This window comes from Corvus kubaryi, unplaced genomic scaffold (genome assembly GCF_017639235.1).
Source record: "Corvus kubaryi isolate FWS band 111438036 unplaced genomic scaffold, C.kubaryi_AGA036_p1.0 74, whole genome shotgun sequence".
Taxonomy (NCBI): Eukaryota; Metazoa; Chordata; class Aves; order Passeriformes; family Corvidae; genus Corvus; species Corvus kubaryi.
Genome location: NW_024582061.1, coordinates 18,161,749 through 18,182,959, shown reverse-complemented (window position 1 = coordinate 18,182,959; position 21,211 = coordinate 18,161,749). Strand labels below are relative to the sequence as shown.

Here is a 21,211-nt window from a genome sequence, read left to right as displayed (position 1 = left end):
AGATTTTACCTCTCTCATTTGAGGGGTTAGGACTCTTTGCTTCAGACTGGAGAGAAGTCACACAGAGAGGGATTTGAAGAGGGTCAAATGAGCTATGAAGAGGCTGAGATGAGCTCTGTTCTGCAAAGAAGGGGTTTCAGCTGGGGTCCTAGGAGAAAACTATCCATCTCAGCTCTTCCAGCTTCACCTAGTTAGGCTGCTTCTTCTTCAACAGTTATGTCAAGGAGAGGCATCAGATCAGTGAATTCCTTTCAGCCATGTCTTTCTCTTACCCAGCCTCATCCGCTGAGGGTTGTGCTTGTGCTCAGTGGGGAACAGATTTCATTGCACTGTGTCTTGGAAATGGCTTCCATCTGGTTTTTATACTCTGAATTCTGGATCCTATGTAATTACTTTAGCCCAGATTTTAAAATAGATCCATACAGCTTTTCAAGAGACTTCAACTGCTAAGCACCGTTTCTCCTATGCTGTTAGTGAGCCACTGAATTTCCATTAGCAGGGTATCTCAACCAAAGACATCTTGAAATTGTAGTGTGATGTTTACTTGTCATGCTCTGGTGCTGTGTGAACACTTTTCAGATTTAGCATTGCTAGCTGAGAACCTGAGCATGTCAGGAAATTTTGTAGACTTTGGTTTTGACAATTTCTTCATCATCCTGATAGATAATCGCCATTGGTTCATCTCCTGATTGTCTTCAATTAATAGTTCAGGAATAAATATGTACCTCAGATGTAATAACACAAATTGGTCCCCTTCAGGGTTCTGCTGACAGTACAGGAAAAAAAACTTGGGGGAAACAAAAGGCAGGAGGTTTGAACCCTGATGTTCAAGAATGGTTAAATTTTATCTTCTTTAAAATTCTCCATAGTCAAAGGAGACTTATCATAACACCATTTCCGTCAGAAAAACCCAAAAGAATAAAACAAATTCTTTGACCTGTAAGTCTGCCAGCCAGTATTCCAGATCGTGGGTTGTTGGGGTTTTTTACTTTGATATTTAAGATCACAAAACAGTCTGACACAGCAGGAGCTGGGAGCTTTAAGAACCCTGAGGTTGAACCAGTAAGGAAACCAGGTCTGACTGTGTGAGAGTGAGGTGTGTAGGGCATTCTGCTCACTGGAGTTGCTCACTGCAAAGGGGCCTCGGTCCCATTAGTTAAAGTCTCTCGTGGTGAGAGTGTAACTGCCAGAGTGCTCCTGAATGGTCAGACAGGAAAGTTTCCTTAACAGGAGGGCTGTGAAATACCTACCTTCTTCACTTGTCAGGTTTCTGGCCATTTTGCTGAGATGCAGATATGAGCTTAGCAAGTTTATCTTTCATCCCTCTCTCTTCCTTGGAGCTTTATCAGCTACTCAGCAGGTGACAGCCTCTATCTATAGAGGTATGCAGGTGGAAATAAAAAAAAAAAACTGAACAAATCTTTATTGCCCAAATACTAGGCCAAGCACCAGCAAAGATGATGTTTTCTTTTCTTTATCACTTTTTGATGATTTTTTACTCCCAGTTTGAAGTGTGCTTGAAAAGAACATATTTTTTTACTTGCAGTTCACTTCTACACAACTATCAAGCTTATACAGAGTTGATATTCACTTGGAGAGCATCTGAGGAATCTGCAGCTGTGATTGTAATTGCACACTCAGACCTTGTGGTAAATGATCAGAATTGTGCAGTGTTGCTCTAAGTTGGTGAGGAATTGATGAGGCTGGCTGAAAAAAACATGAGCTGGACCCCTTGCTTATCTTGCAGCTGGCTTGAGTGAGGCCTAATGATTGAAGGATCCTTCATAAAAAGAACAGGGATCTGTCAGGGGGATCATGATGGGGCTATATTGAAGCACAAAAGGAGAGAAAAGTGTGGCCACTCTAAGGAGGTCTGTACCCTTTTCTGCATAGCCTCGTAAGCAAGTTGTAACTGCAAACACTTGTAATGCATGGTGCACTGGTGTTTAGACAGGAGGTTGACATCAGGTCAATATGATTTGAGAACAGGAGAAAGCTGTACACAAGTAAATGCCGAAGTTTATCCAGGTGCGGAGGAATACCAGATGGAGAGTGATAGGCAGCAGAACGGCTTATCTGGAACATACATGGATTCAGTGTGACCCTGTGTCGCGCAGGACTCTCACGTGTATAGCACCGAAACAGGTGAGATGACTCAGAGCCAGCTTCTTGGATATATTTGTCAGTGTTGCTGTGGGAAGCCAGAAACCAGCAGGAAGGTTACAAAGGTCTCTTCTTTGTTGGTCTTCAGATGTAATGAGGTCATTCCTTCTCCTCTTGATGTAATCTGGCAGTGGGTATAAAGCCATTTCCTGAAACTATGTGAGTCCTACTGACTCATTAGTTTTCCTTTGGTTTTCTTTAAAAAGAATAAGTGGGTTCTAAGGCAAAAGATGAAACACTTCTAAGGCAATGGTACGTTCAATTTGGCTCATTGGTCTGTTTTTAAATGTCTTCCAAGCCTTTTCTTTGTTAGTCATGTTAGTTTAAGAGGTGTACACTGATGTTAGAACCTGGGCATTATAATTACCACTGCCTTCCAGAACCAGGTTTGGGTTTTTGTTTTGGTTTTGTTTCTTTGTTTTTTTCCTGTCATATACATTCATTGATTTCTGTGTAATTGTTTTTCCCGGTGTCATGGTTTAACCACATTATTGTTATCATACTTAATTCAAAACACAGCACTTATTGACTACTAAGAAGAAAATTGACAGCTGAAAATTAACCCAGCTGAAACCAAGACACATGAAGGAAAACACCACATAATTCTAGAAAAGCACCTCTTTGGAAGGAGATAGGCAAATTACATTTGTAATATGGAAAGGAAGCTGGTGGTTTGCCCCTCAAAAAATATTTCTAGAAAAAGTGACTTGGATTCAGGTACACATACAAATAGCATCACTATATTTCTAAGTTCTCAAACAGATCTTGCCTCCTATGGACTTACACTTTTTCTTGTCTACAATATGGCAGTCTCAGAATTAAAAATATCTTGTCATCTGTTTGTTTAAGATCAGAAGGCAAATGTTATATCCGCTGATCAACTGGTAGGATACCCCAGTATTAACATGGTGTTGCAGGAATGGCACTCCCCAATTCAGTGCTCCCACTGAAACTCCAAACCACACACTGCTAGTTCACTCCTCCCCTTTCCTCTCTGCCTCCGTGCTGCAGTGGATTGGAGAGAAGAATTGGAGGCACAATAGGCAAAGATCACAGGCTGAAATAAGAAAATAAACAGCAACAACAATAATATTAATAACAAAAGTGTATAAAAGAGAGTGCAGAGCTTGACCTGACCACAGCCACACCATGCCACTCCCTCAGCTCAGAACCGGCGTTACCCCACCGCTCTGGCCATCATGCTTGCTTGACTAGCGGGAACCCCTTCTCCCCTGGAAGCAAGAGAGTTTCTTCCCCCTCCCTGCCCCCAGCAACCCAGGAATGACTGAGGTGGTACAGAATAGCTGCCCGGTCCTGGCCGTGCCCCTTCCCCAGCTACTGCAAAAATTAACCCCGTCCTGGCTGGAACCAGGAGACAGGGTGCAATTGGTCTTTGCATTCCACATTGTCTCTTATCTGCCTCTTGATGTTGGATATTTATAAGAGTGAGCTGTTCATTTTTAAGGATCTTATGTTGGGTTTCAAGTTAATCAGTTCTCACCTGCTAGCATGCCTATACAGGAAACTGCCAAGGAAAACACATTTGTTTCAGTTAAAAGACTAGATTTTTTTTCTCCATGCTTTTAATTTTAAAAACTTTGATTAAAAGAGACCCTGAAGTTTTTTTTAAAAGGGAAAAATTACATGAATGTCCAGTACCATTCCACTTCATACATGCTTCCCTTACAGAATGAGAGTTTTTCTACATTAGAAGTTAAGTACTGTGATAATTGGTCTGTGGTGGAAATGATATGTTACATATTTGTGTAACATTCCTCAGCTGTCTATGATGTTCATACCAATAGCATGACATATTTAAGCATGCCATGATAAAACAGAACCACCCATGCAATAATTATTACCTCTGTGAGACACCTGCTGAAGGTCCAATTAGGAACATACAAGTCTGTTCATGGATGAGTATATATATGGTGATGTAATGATCACAAATATTGCTAAGCCTTTGTTGGTTTGGATACTTCAAAGATACACGTTTTTATAGGTATATTAACCCAATTTTATTGCATGCAGGTAAGGTGAGCACAGTAGTACATAGGCTTAGAAGTTAATTGACTGACTAGGCTTGGTAGTTTACAAAGTAAGTCTCTTCAGAAGTCACTCATTAGAGACTTATTGTAAGTATTTAATACTACCTTGTAATACTACTGTGCAGGCATGCAGTTGTGAAAGGGATTTGAATATATGACCTTCCACTTACAGATGCAATAATGTAATGCAGGAGAGTATGCAGTGTGCAAGACTGCATTAGCTTTCTTGCCTCTCAGGAGAGGAAGTCAGAGGAATGTGTTGTTAAAACTGAACTGTTGTAAACAGTGGGATTTCACAACAGAGGTGACATTGCAAAGGCATCCTGAATTGGTAAATGCGTATCTTGACTTACTTAACCACACATTTCTACTTTAATTACAAAATACGCAGAAGTAGAATTGTGGGGACATTGGCAAATAGGTCCTTCTTATCTGCATTCTATTCTCAGCTGTAGTTTAGCCTTGCTGTAGGAGAAAAATCATTATTTCACACCTCATCATTCAGTGATGAAGTTTCCATGCAGTCATTTTCTTAGCCACCACCACTCGGTGTTTATATGAGCTAAGGGGAAGGCTAAGCACTTTCCTGTACGGACTCCACCAGAGTTCGGGTTTGAGAGACACGGAAGTAATTTCAGTGGGTGCCGTGATGATGTCATTGCACTTTATTCTTAACTCTCCTGAGCCTGTCTGATGGACTGCTTCCCTTACAGCTCTCGCTTCCTTCTTTCATTGACATTGCACTTCCTATCTCCAGTGGTCCTTCACAAACTCTCATTCTCTTTGTTTTTCCTGCAACCAAGCCCTTCCTTTTTTTCCCTGACATATAAAGCAGACAGACATTATATATAAAGGCACATCCTGAAACTGAAAAACCAAGACAGAAATAATGGAACCAAAAACATCACAGCTACTGTTTTGCTCTACTTTTGTCCTTTTTGTCCTTCACATCTATCTTACTCTTTAAATAAAGCATTCCTTACACTCCACGAGTGTTAGTGCACTGTAAAACCTTAAATATTTTCAACAATTCCAACAATAGAACATTTAACTGCAACCATTGCATAAAAGAGCTTGAAAAATATTTAACTTTATGAAAGTTTCTTCTTTGTCTCCCACACAAACACCTTTTCTGTACTTTTTTTTTAACGATTAAAAAGAAGAATCTGGGGGCAACTGAAAAATTCATGTACATGAAATCTGTCTGGCAGAAAAACATCATCAAAAATTAGCCATTTTCTTCAATTGCAGAGTTGAGAATTAGTAAATCCCACCTGTATTTTTTCTGAAGGGACTTAGAGTAAATCCAACATTTGTTGTAATACATCTTTGTAAGATACTGTAATAGGATGTTTCCCCCTTTGTATCTTACTTTTAATCTATATAATTCTAGTATTTATTATTTCCATCTCTCACTTGACTGTAGATGCATGCAAGTCACATTCCATCTTGAAACTGAAACAGAATAAAAAGATCCCTAATGTGGTGTTTGGCCACAAAACCTTGCATTTCCAAAACATACAATGAAATTATGAGTTAATATAAACAAGGATGACCGTTGCTTTTCACATGAATGAAAGGCAGTTACTTTAGTTATATGTCCCTAAGCAATGACCTATTTATTTTGCAGCCAAACAGTAAAACCAGCTTTTAATTCGTAAAGTAGAGCAACCCAGCCTAGGATGCTCAGAAACTAGAGCATCACTGCTAATTGTCTTAGTGCACAGTATGGCAGCTTTAGTTGAAACCCCCAGTAGCTGCCTCTTTTCCTCAAGCACCGGCATCTCAGCTTCTGAAGGCCAGCTGCAATAAACCCTCCAGTTCAAAGGAGAAGATCTACATTTTGTCCCATGCCAAGTTCCCCTCAGTAGGGAAGGGACAAGTTACATCCCAGGCTGCAGCCAGGGAATCTGCTTTTGGGAAGAACAGCACATTGAGAGACATGTGTCATGGACATGGCCTGTCATTACTCCTAATGGAGTAATGGCTCTGTCCACTCCTGATTCACCACATGGCAGACAGGCATGAGTGATCTTGGGTGCCAGAGTGAGGGGAGGCAGCAGCACTGCATCAGCAGTATGTGAGCTGTGGGTGATGTAAAACAACAGAAGATTTTGAGTAAGCCTGAAGCTTCTTGAGTCAGGGATCCATAGCCTGTTTATTCCTAAAATGTTCTGTTGTTAGTGCAAATGTCAGATAACAGTGTAAGGATCTACAGTCCAGCTTTCTCACTACCCTGTTTATGGGTTTCAGGGTCTCACTATCCTGAAGTTTATGGCATCATTTACAAAATCAGAATTGTATATTAACAAATCAATATATCAATACACATGGTAAAGTGTGGAGCAGAGGAAACTCTCACCTTCATATGTAACTGTTTAGCACTGCTAAATAGCAAACAAGGGCACATGCAATAGTTGGATATATGAAATAAAATATGGTGCTTTAAATAGAACAGTTGACTATAAAAATGTTACTGTTCCATGCTTGATATTAAACATGTTTTCAATTTCAGCTCAACGTGAGTGTAAAGTAAGGTCTCTTTACGGATGGAATTATTCTTTTTCATATATCTTATAAAGAATAGTATACATTTTTTCTAATGCAGAAGGCCATAATTTGACCAATGGGTGCTGGTGATAGTGATACAGAAGGAGACAGAAAGGCAGGAAAATTTATCACATCAACTAAAAACCAGGAATAAAATTCTGCACTTAAAAAATGCTATAAAATGTGCTCATGAATCGTAAAAAGAACTCGTAGTCACAGTGATTTGTACTTACAGTAGAATTCTGATGGCTGAAGAACTTGGGGTAGTTAGTGCTTTTTTGCAGCACAGGAACTGGGGAGTGAGGGAGCATTACATCTGGGGCTTCACAAATTTACTTTTAGACTATGGCAATGAATCTGCCTAGGTACTTGCTTCTAGCCTGGCTACCCATCAGTTGCTCCTTAATATACCCACTTCACAGATAGTAGGAAAGTTGATACAAAAATGGCAGTTCTAAAATGCTAAACAGAAGTCCTGTACAATAGGTCTAGTACCAGAAATTCAGCTTGTCATGTAGGGATTTTAACAAAACAATGAAAAAATTCCCGTTACACAGTTTGATAGTAAGGGAAAAACCTCAAAACTGGTTTCTCTTGTGGATGCAAGAGACACAAGTTTAATGCCTGGAGTAGAACAAAACTCAAGAAGATCCAAAGTGTATATGTTTTTGTTTATCTTTGAGAATATAATCATAGAATCACAGAATGGTTTTTGTTGGGAGGGACTTTTAAAGACCATCTAGTTCAACCTGTTGCAATAACCAAGGACACTTTCAAATTAATCAGGCTGCTCAGGGCCCCATCCAACCTGACCTTGAATGCTTCCAAGGATGGGAACCTACCACCTCTCTGGGCAACCTGTTCTACCCTCACTGTAAAATACTGATTCCTTATATCTAATGTAAATCAACCTTCCTTCAGTTTGAAACCATTACGCCTTGTTCTATCACAACAGGCTCTGCTAAAAGTCTTTTCCCATCTTTCCTATAAGGCCCCCTTTAGGTACTGGAAGGCTGCAGTATGGTCTTCCTGTAGCCTTTTCTTGATGAACAACCCCAATTCTCTCAGCCTACTTACCTATAACTATAGCAAAACCGATGTTTTGTCTGTGACTCAACAGACAAGCAGACACAATGCTGCAGAAATATAGTTGCTTTGCAGAGTTTTACTGTGATTAGCAATCAGCAGTGTTGTGGTAGTGATTAGAGGTATGAGAACCTTGCATAAAACTGTAACTGGGGTGCCCCAGTTTGGCTGGGGACACATCACATGCATGCATAAATATTTACCCTTGTATTCTGTATTTTTTGTCTTAGCCACTCTACCCATTTGGCATGAGCCAGGCATGAATTTTCAGAACATCTAGGACAGAAAACCAAAAAATGTTACCTATCGTTATGCAGACATCTTGCTTTCTCCATTAGCTTCCTCTGGACCTCTCTCACTTTGTGACCTCTTTTGTTGGGATGCAAAGCCTAGATCTCAGCAAGTCTCTGTAAACACATTCTGGTTGAGAGAACTGTACTTTACCTATTGGCCATTACTAATGCTACTGATAAAAGGAAAGTACAACCCTGGTGACCTGATTTTAGAGAGCAATTCCACTGCCTGAGAGTGATACGCTTAATCGGCTGCTTCTGATCTCTGTCTCCACCAGGAGAACCAGAATTGGGGCAGGGATGGTCTGTAATGCCCTTTCACATCACAGCAGTCTCTCAGCTTCCCCTGTCTGTGCGTTGGAGAGGAGGGCACAGAGCAGACTGGCAGGGCGAGCTGTGCCTGCCGGGAGCCATCCCCAGGGACGCCCGGAGTCAGATCCCGCGGCACCAGGGCACATCCAGCACCTTCCTACAGACACTGGCTGTGCCTCTTCCGCCTCAGCAGATCCTTGATCCTGCTGTTTGCCCTGTTTGCGGCCTCTTTTCTAGGCAGGTTCCCGCCGCCCCTCCACGCTCCCTGCCATGTTCCGAACTCTCCGGAGGCACCTCATGTCCCGAGCCCCAGTTGCCACGCAACGCCGAATCCCTCACGCCTTGCCGCGGAAGGGGTCCCGCTGTGAGGCTGCCGTGGCCGTGGGGCGCTGGGGCTCCGTCCATAGGCCGGATCACCAAGCCCAGGCCGCATTCCCTGCGTTGCCCTACACGGTTATGGGACCACTGGCCACTCCATGGCTCTGAAAAACACGATGAAAACATCTTGTTCATATTTTTGTTCACTCAAAGCAGAACCTGGGCATTCAGGTGGGCTGCGCAACCCAGTATCATGCACCTCGCTGTGGTCACGGTTCAGCCAACAGGCAGACATATTCTGTTTTACTTCCATGAACGCCATATGTTGGTGGAATTAGTTTTCTCTAAAGGTACTTAGGAGAGTTGAAGGGTGTTTGTGCATGTGCTGGCACATGCCTGGGCACAGCCAGAAAGGAGCCATCATGAAGGGATCATCTTGAGTGGAAAATAAGTCCCTAAAAGCATTTGGTTTCCTTTTCCAGGAAAACTACTCTTACCACTCTACCAGTGAACTAGCAAGTAAGTAATAAGTAAAACAATGGTGCTAATCCTTGGCAAGAAGCAGAATGGTATAAGGGAAACCCAAAACCTTCTTGCAAATGGACATTACTTTTGAGTAATTTGAAGAAGCCACTTTAAAATTAGAGGGAGCAAGTCCACTAAAAAAAAAAAGAAAAAAAACCCTGCAAAGCACAAGAAAATTATTCATCCAAGCAAAATCTGAAACAGCACAAACCTATGACCCCTTTGCAACATGTAGGTGGCTTTCTTGCATAAGTAGCTTCACCTCCTTTTCAGTATTATTGTAGGGTAATTCCAGTTCTCACAGTTTTGATAGATATATATAAAACAATTTTGGTTTTCTGCCGTTGCTCCAATGCTGTAGCTTACAGGTTTGCCAATTGGTAGCTATGTAGTTCCTCACTGGTTTTGCTGTTGGGTCACCAAAACTGTGAATGAACCTGCGCTTTTCTCAGCTGAGAAGCCCTGAACAGTTTCACGTTTCTGGCAGAAGTGGAAAGCTATGGACACACTGGGAAAGGGTAAGGCAAAAAAGATACCAGACCCTGGAGTTGCTGGAACAGGTGAGACAGAAACATGCCTTGTGGACATGTCTCAGAAGTAAATGGGCTGGACATTAGCATGAGACTAGTACAAAATGCAGAACTACACAGAAGACTGGAGAGAAATGCACCTAAAACCCCCTGTAATCTGAAAGGAGATGACTATTTATGTGAGGGTTTCATGTCTTTTGTTAAGAGCTTTGTCCCCTGACAATGACTCGTGACCAGGTTTCAATACAATCTCATATTGTTGTAGGTCAAGATTTGGGGACAGGAGTGGAAGAGTGACTGTGAAGAGGAGGATGTAAAGAAAGAAAAGATAATTGAATAATTTTCATTCGTTAAGCAGGTTTTAATAGATAAATTCTTTCAAAATGTATCCAGTATTCGAGTGGTATTTCTGACAATTATTTTTGTAGTTGTCCAGGTCTGTTGCTAATCAAACACTGGGTGGATGGTATGTTAAGTGTTGTGAAATACTTACTTCTCTGTCATCTATCACACAGAAAGTTTTATTTTGGTATCTGACAGTGTTACTATCAGATACATTAAAAATTATGCATTCCTCTAATTTCAGGCAGCTCAGCACTAGCATCATAAGGGTGAGCTATTAAACTCTGGTTAGGGTGTGAAGTTCTAGACATCTCTGTATGTTTTTTCTTTAGAAACAAGAGACTGGGATAAACTGAGGTCACACAATGAGTGTTTATTGGTTAAAAAAGTCTGCATTTTTTAATCGTTTTCATTAAGTGGTATTAATATAATACAATTTAAAGTAAAACATTGTTTTCTTTCAAAATAAATTCTAAAGAGTAGCATTGGAATCTGAAAGATGGGTAAAAATACAAAATAAAGAGTGAATTTGCTCAAAGATGTTATAAGCATTTAGAACATGCTGTTGGATCACAGAATCCTAGAAGCGTTAAGGTTGGAAAAGACCGCTAAGATCAAGTCCAACCATCAACCCAGGACCACCACCATGTTCACCACTAAACCACTAAACGATGTCCTCAAGTGAATGACAGCATAACATCTTCCATATATCTGTGGGGGTTTTCATGAGCTATTTATCTTCCTCTGGCTCCAACAGGGATATTTTTTCCCACAGAAAAGACTCCTTTATAAATACGGCCCTACCCTATCATAATGAAAAAATCATAATGAGTATGATGAGATAATGTTTTGTTTTGAATTTTTCTAAGTTGTTCGCCCCCTTTTGAGACAAATGAGCTACATTTGAAAAGATGGTTTTGTTAATAATTAATAGTTTGACTTATATAATGAGCTATGTCAAGAAGGCATTAAAATTCCAATTTGAAAGGCTATAGTGGAATAACAGAAAAAAAGCAAGAACCTGTACCAGCTTGTGTTAAAAGGAACTAACGTTTCAGCATTTTTATCAAAAGGCAAAGAATAAAGGGAAATATATATTACACAATAATAACCTTGGGCTCTTCTTAGTTTGAGATAGGGGAGGCAGAAAGATGGTGGTTTAATTTTTGTACTTCTCATTCCCCTAATCTATTCTAATGGGCAGTAAATTAATGTTCCTCAAGTCAAGTCTGTTCTCCCAGTAGTAGTAACTGGTAAGTGATTTTGCTGTCTATCTTGACTATCCTAAGCTTGTCCACCCTATTTTTTCCAACTGGTCCTGTTGAAGAGGGGGAGTGAGAGATCAGCTGGGTGGGGAATTTGACTGTTAAACAAGGCTAAGCCACCACAGTCTGTTTTGTTGTCCAACAGGTAGCGGAAGGAATTAGAGATAGTGACAGTAATTGGAAGAGGCAATGCAGAAAATTTGAACTGGACATTGCCAGGGAGTGGAGTAATTTGGGGGAGCTTCGATACTCGTGAAGGGAATTTTTACTGTGGTGAAGGGAAAAGTGGTGGAGATTTATTGTGTGTGTTTAGTGTTCACCTTTGCCAATGTCATGATGGTGTTACTTTGATATGGGGAATTTTTTTTCATGTTGTAAGTGAAGTTTGTGGAGAATGTGGGACTAATGTATATTTTAATGACAAAAGTGTCTGTGATTTCAGGTCCCTTTATCATAGGGAATGTCTCTGTGAGAGGGCTCTGCTCCAGTGGTAGAGGGATACGATTGTTTCTATATGTACATGTTAGCCTCTTAGCCAAATTCTAAGTAGGTTTTCTCATCAGTGGGTCCTTCCTTCCTTCCTTCCCTTCCCTTCCGTTCCCTTCCATTCCCTTCCCTTCCCTGCCCTGCCCTGCCCTGCCCTTCCCTTCCCTGCCTTCCCACCTGCCGTCCCTCCTTCCCTCTTTTCTCACTTCCCCAAGTACACCAACGCTCTGGACAAATCATCTAAAATTATTCTACTAAGTCATGGGAATTAAACATATGAAAAGTAAGAGGGTGGTAACTGCCAATGGGCAGTGCTGACTTCTTCATTTGTTATGACTTTAATCAGTATCAGTGAGTATCATGTGTTTTGGTTAGTTACATGCCTCAGTATTGGAAGAACGGTTGGATGTTTTCTAAGCTATATTTATACAAGAAATATTCATCTTTGTTTACCACATAATAAAACCCTACACAAGGAAGTAATGAAAAAATACTTAGAATCTGGCCAAAAAATACCAGATGACAACTTCAATTAAGAAGAAGCTTTAAAGGAAGACAATGACTTTTAGCAAAAATAATTGCCAACTTGCTGGGTTGGTTGGTTTTTTTTTTTTTTTTGAAATAGGATTGCTTTTTTAGGTTTGTACAAATACAGTAAGGTTTAAGTTACCCTTCATTTCTATTTTAAGACATCATGGAGAAAATACAACCCAAGCAGGAAATACAGAAGTAACAAAACTGATAATTGTAAGTAAATACATCCAAACAAGCTCTTTTTTACATTCCACCTGTCTTCTGTCAGCTGATTTTTTATTTACAAAGTCTCCAGCAAGTCTGTAGAAAGTTGATCATACTGGGATTGAAGAAAAAAGAAAAGAGACCTTTTAAAATACAATCAAGATAATGAGATACTGTAAGTCCCAGTTCTTATGTAATTAACATCATCTTGAAAAGTCCACTGTGCTAAGCCCAAGTATTTTACCTTTTTAAGTTGTTACTAAATCATTTTGCATCTGATTCTTCACTGGAAATTTCCTCCAGATACCCATTATTTATTGAAACTTTTGGTACATCTATTACCACTTCAATTAATTAACCCATGAGTCTTCCACTTTCTAGAAAGATCTAAAGCAGGTGTGACATTGAAAAAAGCCTAAGGCTAGAGCTGAGAATAAGAAAACTGAGAGAAGAATGATTTGACCTGAGGGTAAGCCTTTTTACCAGTATACAACATTTTCTTTCAAAGAAAATATTTCCATTGCTCAACATTCAAGGTCAGTATTTTTCATTTATTTTTCATTTATTTAGACTAAGTTAGGATAGACAAAAGTCAGCGCACACATTTCAGATGATTTGCAGATGACATGATCAGTTTATTTACTGAAAACATCCGATATGCATTACATTCCAGACATGTTCAGACAGATTCCTTCCAACAGGTCAAAACATATTTCCAAGCAGGAATCATATAAAATATTCTTTTCATTTCTTTAGCAGATTCTAAAAATACTTAAAATATATTGGATAAAACTTTATGAGACACATGTTCAAAAAACTGTGTCATCTGAAGATAAAGCATCCTGCATCTAAGAAGTATTATGGGAGTTAAAACTGAGTACTAATTCCTCAAACTGTGCTGCAATAACAATGCTACTTTACCTCACTACTTTGTATTACTTTGCATTTTTAGAAGGAGAAAGACATCTTCCAAACCAGGCTACTTCTAGAGCAATTTTCCTGAAGTAATGGAAAGAGAACTGTGTTCAGGAACTAAGTTTCAGTCAACACACTTGATGGCAACCAGCTTATTTCATGGCCACCACATGAATGATTATAGTGATTATATCCTGTGTATTAGGTACTGTTTTTACAACTAGGTTTCACAATTTTCTCATATCAAATGAGACAACAGGAGACAAGCTATTTTTTCCAAAAAATGTTCCTGATTGGTGCTCAGAATTGACTTTATTTTTAGATCCTTTTGGAAAGTATCTTCATTTAATAGATTCCAGTTGTCAATCAGGTCACATGTTGTTAAAATTACTTTTTCTTTCAAAGTCTGATAGACTCTTTACTAGATGTTAAGCATAAGAATTGACAGATACTTGCCTGTATCTCAAAATACTGATAGTTTGGTAGAACAAATTTAACAAGCTGTAAAAACATGTTTCTGGCACTAACTGAACTCTGCACTTACCAGTGAACTATACAAATATTGCTGCTACAAAGTAAGATTTTCTGATCAAAACCAGAAATTAAGTTAGATCTAATTTGTTATGGCAGAGGTGAAAAGTAGCGAAGTAAGAGAGGACAACTCAGTGGGGAAAATGGTAGGTGTTTAAACTAAATATGTTTGCTCAGCAAATAAATTAGTTAGTTACTACACCGAAGTCACAACCAAGTAAATTTGATCACAAAATAGCTGAGCAGGAGAATATTTACTTCATAATTAGCAAAATTTATTTTTTAAAACTAACATAAAGTCATAGAGGAATAGAGAAGATTTAGGAATTTTCCCCAAATCATCTTATTAGCCTTAAAGATAATAGATAATAATAGCATATTTTACAAAATTCACATTGCAGGAAGGTACTTAATCTGTGAAAAGTAACCTAAGTGCAAATGCCTTAACTAGCTTTGATTCATTACAGTAACATTTCCTCAAGTATTTTGGTTATATTCACCATGTTTTCTGCTCTTTGTTCTTATATTGTGAAGTTAATATATTTAAACGATTTCTGAAATCCCTTAACATAATTTCATAGATGTACTTAAGGTTTCTGTATTAAAAAAATAATAATAATAAAAAAGCCCTTGTATGAAAAAGGAATTTTAAAAGCCTTCTGTTCTTCTTCACCAGAAAGTTATCATGCAATTTCTTTATCAGTGATATATTAAGCCTTCTTAGTGAAATTCTTGAAGACTGAAATCATAGAAGTGTTAAGGCTGGAAAAGACCTTTATGATCACTGAGTCCAGCCATTAACCTAACACTGCCAAATCACAGATCAGGTTGTCAGATAAGGATTTCTTTTTTACTTCCCAGAAATATTTCTGTTAGTGAAATTACTTTCTAGTATTATGGTGTTTCTTTTGACCTGTGTAGGAATTGTTTATAATCAGATACATTGCAGTCATTCCATCCTATTAGGCAATTAATATGCAAGAAATACTTACTAATCTAGTGATTTACCAAAAAACAATTAATGTAAATCTTACTGGCTCAAAAGTGTCATCCATTTAGCAAGGTGAGCTCTTTAAATACACATTTTTCAGTTATTATTTTAAAATAAAATGTATCAATAAAACTACTTTTTCCCTCTTGCTAAATATTTATGATCCTGTTTTGTTTTTATTAAAAGTCAACAGCTGTCTTTATATAAAATATACATTTTCATATTGAGAACTGCACCATTTTTTGTGCCTCACTTTCCTTTCTTCCTTTTATCATTCCCACTGTGACCCTACAGTGTCTCCATTAACAATTATTAAATTATACGGGGAGAGTTAATATTTTGAAAATATTCATGGTGTTAATATCATACTCCTCACACAATTTTACATACAGAGAGAAGGATCATGTAATCAGCTTTCTAGTGGTATGTCATTCATAGGTTGAAGCTGTCCAATAACACTACCTAGAAATAAGAAAATCAAATATTGTATGCAGACTTCAAGCCTTAAGTTCATCGGAAAATTGAAAATCAAGAAGAAATTCTCTGTTGCACATAAAACATTCCTTTTTTAACATTGTTTTTGTAAAGTGCATAGGAATACATTTTTTTCCTCTGTGTTTATCATTAAAATACTTGAACACATTAAGAGTCCTCAGACAGGAAACTAGATGGATATCTACTTTTTCATGGCGTTAAAATTTTGTATCTTTTTAATTTAACTCCAGTGTACTGTTTGCTTGCACATTCCTTTTAGAGCAAACCCCCCACATTTTGCAAATAGAGACAAGATGATGAAGTTGTGGTTTTTAAAATTTTTTATTTTAACGTCCTCCTTGTAAAGATTCTGAGCAATATAAACTGATGCTATTGCTTTTTCAAATTCATGACTAGTCATAGGAAGAGTAGTTGACAAAAATCTGGATTTTCACTTCCTCAAATTACTAATCTTGTCATTCAAATATTATGTGCACTTCAGATTTAAGGGTACAATCCTGTTACCTCTACTGGTATCTGAAATGTCATAGCAGGGCACTTACTTGCTAGAACAGCTACATTAATACAACTCCCCTGACTCCGCTTCATGCTGTTCCCTCGGGTCCTGTCATTGGTTGCCAGAGAGAAGAGGCTGGTGCCAGCTCTCTTTCTTAACTCTCCCTTTACTACATTAATTGCATTGCACTGAACAAAACTGCATTGCTGTAATGGCTTCCATACTAAATTAAGTTTGGAGTAACACCAACTGTTATTCAAAGAGATGGCTGTACTCATACAGTCTTCTTGAAACACATCTTTTAGCCACAAAGCATTCACTCATGATTGACTCCCAAAGGATTTATATGCAAGGACCCTGCATATAAATGCATGCTCACCAGAAGTGAATTTACAAGTTTAACAATAGGAACTGTCCATTTCTGGATAGTTCTGGACTTTCCTTCTGAAATGGCTTGTCTTCTGACGGTACACAAAAGCTCAGAAGACTCAACTTCAAATTCAAGTATCCCTTTTTCAAGACAAAACACTCCGGTATTGCACTGTAGCTCGACAATGGAAGTTTAAGACATTATGGTTACAGGTTTCTGCTACACTTCCTCTTAGAAATTGTCATGCCTGTCGCAAATACAGCTGAGGAAGATGTATGTTCCCATTTCAGCAGTTCAAGTTCCAGGTGAGTACCCCTTCTTAAAGCCCTGTTGCAGATGTATTTGCACAAATTATGGGCACTTGTATACATTTCTTTCTTCCATCTTGGCTGTGCAATGGAAACATGCAGCAGAGAGATCAGGCAAACCACAGGGAATGGCAGAACCCTAAAATACTGCCCCTCAATCTTTTGAGGAATACTTTCAGTGCAGGTAGCTCAGTGTGTACCTGCAGTGCAGCTGCAGACTGAGCTCTGGGTGGCAGGAGCCCCAGGCAAGAGGCTGTGAACTGGTGGCAACCCTTTGCAAAACAAAGGAACCTGTGGCATTGGGCAGGTGATTGGGACACTCTGAGACATGGCAGGAGCCAACAACTCAGCTGGAAGACCTCAGACTATAGTGCACATAGTGAGGGTATAAAAGCCCAGGGCTTCCTTTGTTAAGGGTGCCTCCTCCAATGCACCAGCTTGAGCTCTTATTCTGTTGTTGCACCGTGATTTAATTATTTTGAGGATTCAGATATCGGAGACTCTGCTATGGGAAACTTGGGGTCAAACCAGTAAGGAAACCTGGTCTGACTGTGAGCGTTCTGAGGGTAGGGAGTCAAGTGGGGCACCCATTGGTTGCTGGAGCCGCTCACTGTGAAAGGACTTCAGTCTCAGCTTTGGTGGTGCCAGTGTGACTGCCAGAGCAGTTCCTGGATAGTCAGACAGGAAAGTTCCCGTAACCAATCCACCAACCACATCTGACAGGACTCTTACAATGGCTGTGTGATAGATACTGTTTTGTTACACACATGCACAGAGAAACCTGTTGGTCTGTCTGGTTCACATATGACAGACAAAAATTTTATTAATATTTAGCTTATTTTTCAAGAAAACAAATCAATATGCCATTTTTCACACCTTTAATAGGAAAAATGTGAACTTTATTTGCCTTAACAAGGAACAAATAGGACTCTCCACTACCAGGTTAATAGGTAGACACACGTCCTTCTATGCTACTGTGCCTTTTTGTGTACCTGAGGAGACAGCCATGGGTCTCTCTGCTAGACCTAACCCATGCCTCATGGGACAGACCAGCTGCTGGTCAGGGCTGCCTTTGGCTGTGGCACAAAGAGCACCAAGTTCTAGCTCATGTCAAAGCACGCCGTGTGCTTTTTTCCCCCCACACCTGAGGTACAAATGGAGGGTGGATGAGGAATGGCCGCTTGCAGTTTTGACCTGAAGCTCACCCAGGATAACCTGTGTGCCTCAGATTCACCTAAAAGCACAGCCAACAGGCACCCTTTGGTTTCCTGGCACTCTTGAACGTCAAAGCTGGTTATTAAACGACCCCAAACCTCTGTGCTTTGGTGAGGCACAGCCACAGCCCAAAAGCAGGACACGAGGAGTGATAAGGGACAAGCAGCGAACAATGCAAGTCACTGATAATGCAGCCTGGCGGATTTCAGGCGGGCTTTCGAAGGTGTCAGAGAGGCTGCACAGCCACGCAGCCCGGAGCTGCTGTGGCGGGAAGCTGCAGGAGGGAAGGGAGGAAGGAAGGTCCGGCCGGCTGCTGCCGGCGCCGCCCCTCGGTGCGCCACAGCGCCCCCTAGCGGCAGCTGCCGCAGCGCGCCCCGGCGCCTTGCTGCGCCGAACCTTGCACGGCTGTGCGCCAAGGGGCGGGGCCACTGCCTTATTTAAATATCACGGAGCCTTATTTGCATGCCACCAAGATGGCCGGCCCAGCGATTGGCCGGTTCCGGAGCAGCCCCCCACTGCCGGCCCCTGTGCCCACGGAGGGGGCGGGGCCAACCGAGAGAGGGGAGGAGACACGGCGTTCATTTGCATAGCGGCCCGGCGCGTGCGACGCGGGGAGGCGGCGTTGGCGCCCGGAGCGGGCTCCGAGTTTGAATCCACGGCGGCGGCGGCGGCCGCTGGGGCGGGAGCTGCCGCGGGACGCGAGCGCGCAGGTACCGCGGGGCGCGCTCGGGGCGCGGGGGCCGCGCGGGCAGGGCACGGCAGCGGCAGTGCTCGCTGCTCCGCGCGGCGGCGGCGGCTGCAACAGTGCGCATGCGCGGGGGAGCTGCAGCGCTGTACGCGCGCATGCATGGGAGCACGTGACCCAGCTCCAGTGCAGCGGCGGTGGCGCGCGTGCGCGTCCCCGTTGCTCTCGCGCGTTGGCGGCGGCGGCGGCGGCGCGGGCACAGGTGGGTCCGGCGGGGGCGCGCACGGGGTAGTACCGGGCGCCCGCCTGGGCGCGACGCGCAAGGGCGAGGCGAGGTGGCGGCGCGTGTTTGGGTGGGACACGGGCGCGCCCGGCGCCTCGAGAGCATTTCCTCGCTCCCTGCCGGAAATGCGGTGGCGTGGCCTGGGTGGTGCTGTGCGCTGCCGGGAAGGGCCGCATCCGCAGGGCGGGCGTGGAGCGTCGCAGCGCATGGGCTGTGGAAGCAACGAGGGGAAACTGTTGGTCGTGTTCCTACGCTGGTGGGCAGCAGGGCATTATTTCTCTACTGTGTGGACACACCCGTTCGCTGGAAACCAAATCGTTTCTGTGTGGGAACACAGAAGGTCGAGTTGTGCTTACTCACGTGATGCCACCAATAAACAAGGCCCAAGCGGCTACTCGAGGCGTCATGGCCGCCCACATCAACATGGCAAAGCAGTTCAAGCCATGTGCTAAAGAAGGTATATTCGAATTTCTGTTATTCCTTAAATATTTAAAATACTGGATTTTTCCCACAGATAAGAATTTTACGCTTTAATTTTGAGGCCTATTACAGGTATCGTTTTGCCTTTGCGTAGCTTGTTTTTCTAGCAGATCCATCCTTCTCTTCCTGGATTTCCCAGTTGTTGGCGGATATTCAGTGGAAATGCTGATAGTAGGGTATTTTGTTGCTTAACAGTAACCTTGGAATAATTTTACGTAACATGACTGTGATCATTATCATAGACAGACTTACTGGAAAAATTGGATGGCATTGTTGGTGGAAAAGTACTTGCTTAAAATCAAGCAGTGAACAGCTCTGCTGTTCTAGGCAGCAGTCAGTGTGCTTAAAAATGCAGCCTTCAGTGACAGAAAAATGTCATGCATCTAGACATATATCATACTGACCAGCGGAAGTAACACCATGTTAATAGAGATGTTTGTTTGACATTCTAAATTATACAAAGAAAAGAGGTGTTATTATGGATAGGTTTAAAGGAACTTGATTGTGCAAGATGAGAATATTTTACAAGCGTGCTGTTTATCTCTCTTTTGGAAGTTAAAATATATGCTTGCACTTGTTACAGTTCATAATACTTACACTCATGTTTTCAAAAACGGAAGTGTGAAAAATGTGTCTAATCTCTGCTTAAATCTGGAATCAGTAAGTCAAATACTAAGTCTGTACGCAACCATCAGCTATCAATCTAAAAAAATAAGTGATTTTCTAATTTGATACTGGTTTTTGCAGTCCTGTAGGAAGGTATGAAGGAGAGTGTTGCTGCAAATACTAGTAATTCCTTACAGGAGAAGAAATCAAACACAAAAACCACTGCTGTTTGATACGTGATCTTGGGTAGGTAATTTCTCAGTTTCAGATTTATGAAATGGGGCTAATGGTTGCTGTCACGCCAATCATGAAATGAATTCGCTAATGACTGCATTTATGCAATTTGTGAATTGTGATAATTGCATCCACTATTTATTCCTGAAGTATGGCAGTTATTTTATTGGTCTATATGTCTTAAAACTAGTAAGTGAAGTTTATATGTACGTACAACCTACGAAGCATTGTGCTAATACTTCTGTTTTTATTGCTCTTAGTTTAGAAGACTTAGTACATTGTTTGAGTAAAAGGTATTTTTATCAGCTGCAACTTTTTCACCAATTATAGCACTGCTGAGCTGATGCTTTTTCTCTGATAATGTGGAACAGCATTGTGTTTTGCTGTATGAAATAATTGAGCAAGACTGTTTTGGATGTTGCATAAACTTGAAACCGATCATAGCAAAATTTAGTTGCAGAAGGATACAATAATTACTGTATGCATCAATTTAAGTAGTTACTTTGATGCTTTTATTGAGAGACCTGTTGTCTTCTATCCTCTATGAAGTCTGTTTTCAAGAAGATGCTGACTGCAATAGATACGGATGCCTTACTTGCCATGTTTTCTACACTTTTACAAGCTGTAGTTTGTATTATTGTACTCATTTCCCAAACTTACAAAATCAAAATTAACTGTGGTATGTTAGTTTTCCTATAAAGGTTCGTTCAGTAATGCTTCCATTTGGGACATAAAACACATAGGCATATGCTTCCCCACTAGCATGGGAGGTGATTTTGCCAGCTAAGAAAGAGCCTGAACAACTTAGGAATAAAAATAGCTTGACTTTAAATACTGGTTTTACAAAATCCAGTGCAAATAGGAATGTTTTACATGTTCAGTAAGTTCTAAAATACTGATGCCTAATTAGTAACTCAGTCTTCATTTTCTTTCTCTGTGCGTGTTT

General features: G+C 40.9%; 1 protein-coding gene across 8 annotated transcripts in view; it reads left to right on the top strand.

The window, feature by feature from the left end:
• The first annotated feature begins 18,452 nt into the window (after positions 1-18,452).
• LOC121675414 (activating transcription factor 7 interacting protein) overlaps positions 18,453-21,211 on the top strand; it is an 88,564-nt gene continuing 85,805 nt past the window's right edge. For 2 of the 8 annotated variants that reach the window (XM_042050881.1, XM_042050874.1), the window contains exon 1: positions 18,454-18,687. The gene's annotated coding sequence lies outside the window, so the exon portion shown is untranslated. Of the gene's footprint in view, positions 18,688-18,785; positions 18,925-19,063; positions 19,403-20,172; positions 20,278-21,211 lie in introns of those variants that run through there. The other 6 variants (XM_042050883.1, XM_042050882.1, XM_042050878.1 and 3 more) reach the window with 5 other exon arrangements.